Below are 7,786 nucleotides of genomic sequence, written 5' to 3'. Positions count from 1 at the left end.
TCTACTTCCTTCTACCTCTGATCCCCAATGGATACGACCTTTCGACAAAAACCCCTCCGACATGGGTGAACCCAACGTGAAAGGTTGTCAGAAGAAGGAAAGACAAGATGGGAGAACCTTCGAACACAATCTCTAGTGATGTTTTGCAACAGTTGGTGCAAAATATTAATATGCTTATGCATGTACAACAACAACAACAACAGGTGATGCAGACTTCTGCACAAACACAAAGTGTTATGATGAATGCTCTGTAAGCAATTGAGCGTGAGATGAAGTTATTCAATGGCAAGAATGTGTATGCATATGTATATACCTATGCTCAAAAGATGGAATTCTTTGGTGTGGCTCGACTTGCATGGAGTCAGTATTTTGTAAGTGTTATTGTACATGAACTGAAAGTGCGAAATACTAAATTATACATGCAGGATGCTGACTGGGAGATTTTAAGAAGACACTCATGCAAGAATTTTACATTGAAGATACCAGTTTGATTACATGCAAGACTTTTCATGAGTGGTTGTAACTCAAGGAAGAATTTTACATTCAAGATACCAGTTTGAGTACACGCCTCACGAGTGGGTTTTACAACCCAATAAGGGTCTTGTGGCTATAGAATTGTTAAGAGAATTTGAAAGTCGATTTGAGTAGTTGGATCTTGCAGAATAGCAAGCTCTTGCAAGTCTGAAAATTGAATTATTTCTACATGCAGCTGATATCCTGAGCTTCAAGAGAAGCTTGATGATTTGCTGGAGGATCAGACTACAAAGAAAAGTCTGAAAACAGAGTGGAGACATGTCAAGGAATATGTTGCTGTACTTGTGAAAAAACATAGAAGAAGAGAAAGATTGCATGTCTCTAGCTTGCCTACTGTTATAGGCAAGACAGTTGATGTATCCAGTAAGCCACCTACTTCTGTAGCTAACCCTATGGTTGTACCTGCTATTGTTCCCTTTGTTAGGGAAGATCTCTTGGATGAATTGGTCAAAGGCATGCAGGATCTTCAATTGAAGGTTACAAAATTGGATGAAAAATGACAAGAGGATAGGGGACGGGCAACAGCCCCTAAGCTAGGAAAAAGATGTATGTGGTGTGATAGTTTGCAGCATGAGAGAAAGGATTGTGTTGCCTATCAGGAGGCCTTGGCACGACAGCTCATCTTGGAAAGATGGCAAGATCCATGCACAAGAAATAGGATTACCTCTCGCTTTGAATTTTGGAAAGGGAGGTATGCAGAAGTTGTTGGAAGACTTGGCTATTTGAAATGCTTATGCGGCGGTACATGCTTCTACTTTTGGTCTACGGTTGGATGGTCCAAAGGCTGAAATATGGACACATGCTTTACATGCAACTGAAAAGAGAAAGGTAATTGATAGTGAATGTCTCATGCAGGGCAAGACATTCGTGACAAAATTGGTTGGGAATCACCTGTAGATGCATATTCAGTGTATGCATATTTAGCAAAGGTACAAAACAGGGATGTACTTGTGGAAGAAAAATGAAAGAGAGATGAAGATAATGCAAGGACATCTAAAAGAATGACAAGAAGAAGTGTGGATCAACCTAAAGCTACAAATCAGCAACCTCCCGAGCCTGTTATGGAAGAGGTCAGTCAGGAGCAAAAACAGGATAACAAACAAGAGGCCAAAAAGAAGGATAAGCAGCCAAGATATAAGTTGCAGTCTGACATTGAGACAACCACAGATCTTAAGAAGGTTCTTGAAGAACGGATCTTAAACATTTGGGTGGAATTCACATTGGGAGAGGTATTTGGCATCGCCAACCGAGAATTTCATGATGAGATCATTGACATAATTAAGAGGAAGCGTCAATTTCTTGGTGATACCACTAGTGCATTGTTGCAATTTGAAGAGGAAACTAGTGTCGTCATGTTGGGGGTTGAAGGTCTTCCACCGGGGTTTAGAACAGAAGAGGAGTGTGGGATTCAAGGTTAGGAGAAGAAGAAAAGATTGGGGTTCGATAAGATTTGGGTTTTTGAGATGACTTAGTTGAAGAAGAAGATCTCAAGCTTTTTCTTTTATTTAGCATACATGAATGGAATGAAAGACTTTGTCTTGATCACATCAAATGCATATACGGATAATAAGCCAATACATTAAGAGATAATCTTAGATTTAATCCAAATGCATATTCCAAATGCAAGCTCAAACGGTTTCTATTTCATGAACATGAATGGATAACAACTCCAAGATACAAGTATTTTGATGGTAGACTCAATTACATCCAAGACATAGATCAAAAACTCATGAAATGCATTGACAAAGCATAATTTTTACTTCAGCCGTATTTTAAAACAGTAATTTCTAGCCCATAATAAAGCTCCAAAAGTGCACATAATCCCAAGAATAACCTTATCTAATCATTCACAAATGAAGCCCTGATGTTAAGAGGTCAATTCCTTCTCTTACAACCACATAGATCACTTATTTACTCATCCAAATGAACAAGAACATTGGGCTGCCCTATTTATGACTGGTTTTTTCAGTCCAAAATAGCCCATACACCTTCAAAATCCTCCCCTTTGCTTACCCCAAATTCACTCAAGTACTTGGGTACAAGACGGGCTTCATTGGACCATGAATATGGTAAAAGAATGAAAGAAGATGTATATAAGAGCAGGCTGAATCCTTTTTCTCAGGTTTCCCCCTTTTATGGACTATCATACCACTCATTTTCGTCATACCAAATGGACACGCAAGAAGAGCTCTCACCTTCCTTGTTTGTATCTCCTTCTTCAGCTTCAGTTTGCCTTAAGTTTGCATGCTTTGGAGCATGCACCATAGCTCACAGCTCATCCTCCATCTGCCACAGGTATGCAGGCCCATTTTTTTGCGTCAAAAAATATGGGCTGCATCCTTCTCAGCTCCCACTCTTCATTTTAACCATTTAGGTCACTTATAAGTCCTATAAGACCATTATTTCAGGTCCCACACAAACCTAGTGGACTTTTGGCACTTCTCTTGATTTCCAACCAAATTTTCTTCTTGAACCAATGTGACTTAGCCTACAAACTGTCATAAGTAGATGGCTCACATCCAAGTCGTCAAGCTCATAAGTAGAAGACTCTCTTCGTTTGAAGAGCTTGATACGTTTACCGGCTATTGGTACCTTGACCATGGTCCCATCCATTTCAGCCAAAGTATAAGTAGCATTATCATGTACTACTTTCACCACATATGGTCCAAACCATTGCTTGGCTAACTTCCTATGAGCACTATATTGATTGTCCAGGCTACTGCCATAGACAAGTACCCAATCATTCTCTTGAATAGCTCTTGGACGGAGTCGATGATGCTTGTCAAACCTCTTCTTATTCTACAATCTTGCTGCCTTCAGCCTTTCAATGGCTGTTTTGACATCTTCTGGCCTTCTTTCAAGCTGCCTTATGTGCAAAATCAACAACTCTTCTCTATTTATGCCTTCATCCGAAGGCAAGATACTCCATGTGATAATAGACTCCTCAATCGGCATAATAGGTGGCTGCCCATATATTAGTTCAGCCGGCATATAACCTGTAACTGCACTATGGGTAGTTCTATCAGCCCATAATGCGAATGGAAGCATTCTAGGCCATTCTCTCATCTTTCCTCTGCAAGATTTTGCCAATGCTTTGAGAATTGGCTGATGGACTCTTTTACTCTTACCATTTCCTTCAGGATTGTAGGTTGATGTAAGAGATAGCTTGATTCCCAATTGAGCAAAGAAATGGCGAGCCTCATTGGCATCCAATTCTCCTCTATCAGCAGTTACTTTGGCAACACAACCATACCTGCAAAATACTTCTTCAAGTAAAAATCTACAAACAGCTTGAGTGGACTTTGTTGTCAAGGCTTTTCCTTCCACCTGATTTGTGAGATCTTCTCTAGCAAGTACTAGATATCTCATGTTCCAAATTCCTATAGGCATGGTTACTAAATCAATAACCCATCTGTAATGAATGGATAAAGGAAAGGTAGGCTGAAGCCCATCTCTATGCTTAACCATAGAGTACATTTGACAAACATGACAAGACTCAGCAAAATGCTCAATGTCTTTATACATGTTTTGCCACCAAAATTTCTCTTTTATTTTGGCAAAAGTGCCCCATATGCCTCTATGACCAGCCAATAGGCTTTCATGAAATTCTTGCATGACATGTCTTTGAGTCTTCTTGTCTCCTAAGACACGAACAGGCGCTCTTCCTTTCTTTTTTGCATGCCTCCAAAGGTAGCCATCTTTGAGAAAGAAGCCATAAGCTTTTCTCCTGATTCTCTTGAACTCTTCATTAGTCCAATCTTCCTTCTTTGTCATAGTGCTCAGATATTGGCCAATTTTTAGCCAATCACCTGCATAATATTCTTCTTTAAAGTGCGAACAAACCATAACAAAACATTGAGCATGCTGTCTTTCAGCTGCCCACCATCCTTCCATGGTTGTTTCTTCTTTCTTTGTTGCTGTAAATTTTGTTACAGCAGCTGGACCTGTTGTACTTGCTGTAATTAATGATGTACCTACATTTTTGACAACTGAACCATCATTAGGCACAGCTGTACTTCTTGTTTTTATATCTGAACCTGCAATTACAGCATCATTTTTAGCAAATATAGACTCTATTTCTTCCTCATCCATCATCTCTTCTTCGTCCTTATATTTGGCACGTGAAAGCATGTCTGCAACTAGATTATCTCTTCCTGCAATATGTTTCAAATCAGGATTTAAGGATTTAATATAGGCTATCCATCTTAGCATAGCTATGTCGAGAGTGGAGCACTTGGCAATCAGCTCCTTGAGGTAGAGTACACATGCGGACTAAACCAAGAGGCGTCTTCATTGTGGTAATGTCTCGGCTCTCCAAAGCAAGCTGAAATTGGTCATAACCAGAATATAAATCACCCATGGAATAAATTGCTCTACCTGCAAAAGCCTCAGCAAATTCATCAACAATTGGCCCCGAACCAACATTTCTAATAGTGACTTTATTGACAGGCTGCAAATCTTGAATGAATCGTAAAGATCCATTCTTCTTAGGCATGGTAAACCATCGGTTGGAATACGGACCTGAAGATGGCTCCAATATTCGCATCTTTATCTTTTCATTTAAAAGCTCCAGTAACTTAGGCAAATGAGCCCTTGGTATCAGAATTGGTTTAAGATTCCAAGGAACGTGTGGGACCGTGAAGATTACCATTGGTGCCACAACACTTGGATCCACACAGCCAATTTCATGTGGCTAAAATGAAAAAGCTTTTCCATGTTTTTATTCATGGCTGAAAACTGTTTTTAACAGCCCACACTGTTGGCCATAAAAACCTACAAGTCAGCTTTTGGCATAGCCCCCTTTACATGTGGAGGCAAATTTTTATGACATGAAGCACCACCATAGCCTCCACTTACAGTAGTGCTACCCGAAAACCCTTGAATTCTCGGGCATTAGGAGGTACAGGATGATCTCTTAATCGATCTCTATTTCAATGATGATTTACGCATACAGTCAAAAATTGGACAGCTTTGTCATTATCATTACTTCTTATCCGAGCATATGATGAACCATCATCAAGGGCCTTTGTCTCCAAACGAGACTCAGAAATAAAAGGTTGACCAAGAATGATAGGATAGCTGCAAGAATCTTGAACAAAGAAATGAAATTCATCTTTTACATTACCAATAGTAACTTGTACATAAGGACATGCTGCATAGAGATCGCTAGAGGAGTTATTGGCTGCTTTCATGCGCCATCCTGGGTCCACATCTATGGGCCATCCGCCATTCTCGTAGAGACTTCTTGACATGACGTTGATTTCCGAGCCATGGTCTATAAGGGCAATGCATGGAGTCTCTCTTTCTCCAATCTTGACAACGGTTTTGGTGGTCGCCCTTGCCCAATGGGTACGGGAGCAGTGACTATTAGGAATAAAATGAGCATCATTATCTTCTTGCATGTTGTGAAGACGAGCTTCTTTCTTATGCATGGGTTGCTCTTTGGATTGAGAAGACCCCACCATAACATTCTTTGCAATAGCTTCTTCAATTTCTGCTTTGTAGATGTCTTCATCTTTGCCTTCTATGGCTGAAATCAATTCTTTGATTGCCTCCAATTGAATCCCTTGAGTTTTCAGCTTCTCTTCATCTTGCAAATACACATGAAGTGCTTGCAAAAAAGCATGCATAGATTCTTCAGTTTCTTCACCAACATATTGTCTTTTCCGTTTAACTACATCAATTATTACATCATGAAATCCTCATGTTGCAATTCCGAGAATTTCTCCTAATGTAAATTCAATTCTGCTTCCAAGAATCCTTTCTTCTAGGATCCGCTTGAGATCCGTCGCAGTCTCTATGTCAGACTGCAGCTTGTAGCCGGGTTATTTGCCTTTTCTCTTTCCTTCCGTCTTCTTTGCTTGTGGGGCATTTTCCATATCAAGCTCTGGCGGTGGTGGATTTTCAATAGCCTTCTACTGATCCATTTTACTTCTTGTCACATGTTTAGTTGGCCCCGAAGAGGAGGGACCGGTAACATCTTCATCTCTTCTTATCTTTTCTTCTATCATAGCTTCATGATTATTAATTTCAGCCAACCAAGCAAAAGCTGAAAATGAATCAACTGGCTCGGTCCATCCGGTTCTTCCTCGGATGCATTGACTGGCAGTTAGTTAAATCATCTTTGGTTGCCTTGCCTCGCTCCATACGATCTAAGGCCTGCATCCACACTTTAGATTTTGGATCAGTTTTACATGCTTTAACAATTTCATTAGTTGGCTCTATTTGCAACCCATAGGTAGCTGCATCAACAGCTGCGTAGGCTGTTCTTGTTGCCAAATCCTCCAGTCTTTTCTTCATGCCGCCGTTACCAAAATTTGGCTCAAGAGGAAGCCTGGTTTTGGTTGCATGAATTTTACCATCCTTCCAAAAGACTAATTTTTGCGCTTCAACTTCACGGAATGCACTGCACTTCTTCTTATCATGTTGTAAGCTATCACACCAGATACAACATCTTTTGAAGCCTTCTCGTACGGGTCTTTGGGCAGTTTTCCGTCCTCTTTCTTCCACTTTCACATCAAGCCTTTCCACCTTGGAATTAATCTCCGTTAGATTAAGATGGAGATCCCGCATGCTCTTGATTAGCTCGTCCATAACATCCTTCTTTGGAGGTGGAATAGCAGGATTTCTTGGTTGCTCGACCATAGAGACAGGAGGTTGAGATACAGGAACAAGCTCCTTCATGGATTCAGTTGGTGCAGAGGTAGATCCCCACCTTAGGCGCATCCGCTCTCTTTGAGCAATCATATTAACTGCTTCACTGACATCACTCCAAGCAGTCTTCAATCCCATCTCAGAGTCAGGATCTTCAAGCCGATCAATTGGCTTCTCTTAGAAATAATTCAAGCTTCTGGCTTTCCATACCCTGCTGATCGTTAGGATCTAGTTGAGCAAATTTGCTTTCAAATTCGCGGTGAAGAGTAGTGGCGGTTAGTCCCTTATTGGGCCTTTCAACCCATTCAGTGAATACTTTCTTTGTCATGAGGCCAGAATCTTCAAGAAAAAATTCTTCTCGAAGAGCCTTCTTGAATACAAACCATCCCGCATCTTTTTGAAAAATACCATGAATTCGGTCCTGGAGACCATGCACGGCCAAACGGGCAAAGTATCGGCTCCAAGCATGATGAGAAACTCCAAAGAAGACCATCTTGTCAGTATAGAGACGGATAAAAGAGGATACATTTTGCCCATTAAATTGCTTGAGCTCCTGCCCAATTGCTTCCAAAGCCTTAATGGCAGCGGCATCATTCCG

This window comes from Lygodium microphyllum, chromosome 1 (assembly GCF_053477565.2).
Source record: "Lygodium microphyllum isolate KBCC chromosome 1, Lygodium_microphyllum_v1.1.10, whole genome shotgun sequence".
Classification (NCBI taxonomy): Eukaryota; Viridiplantae; Streptophyta; class Polypodiopsida; order Schizaeales; family Lygodiaceae; genus Lygodium; species Lygodium microphyllum.
Note: the sequence above shows the minus strand (reverse complement) of the source record.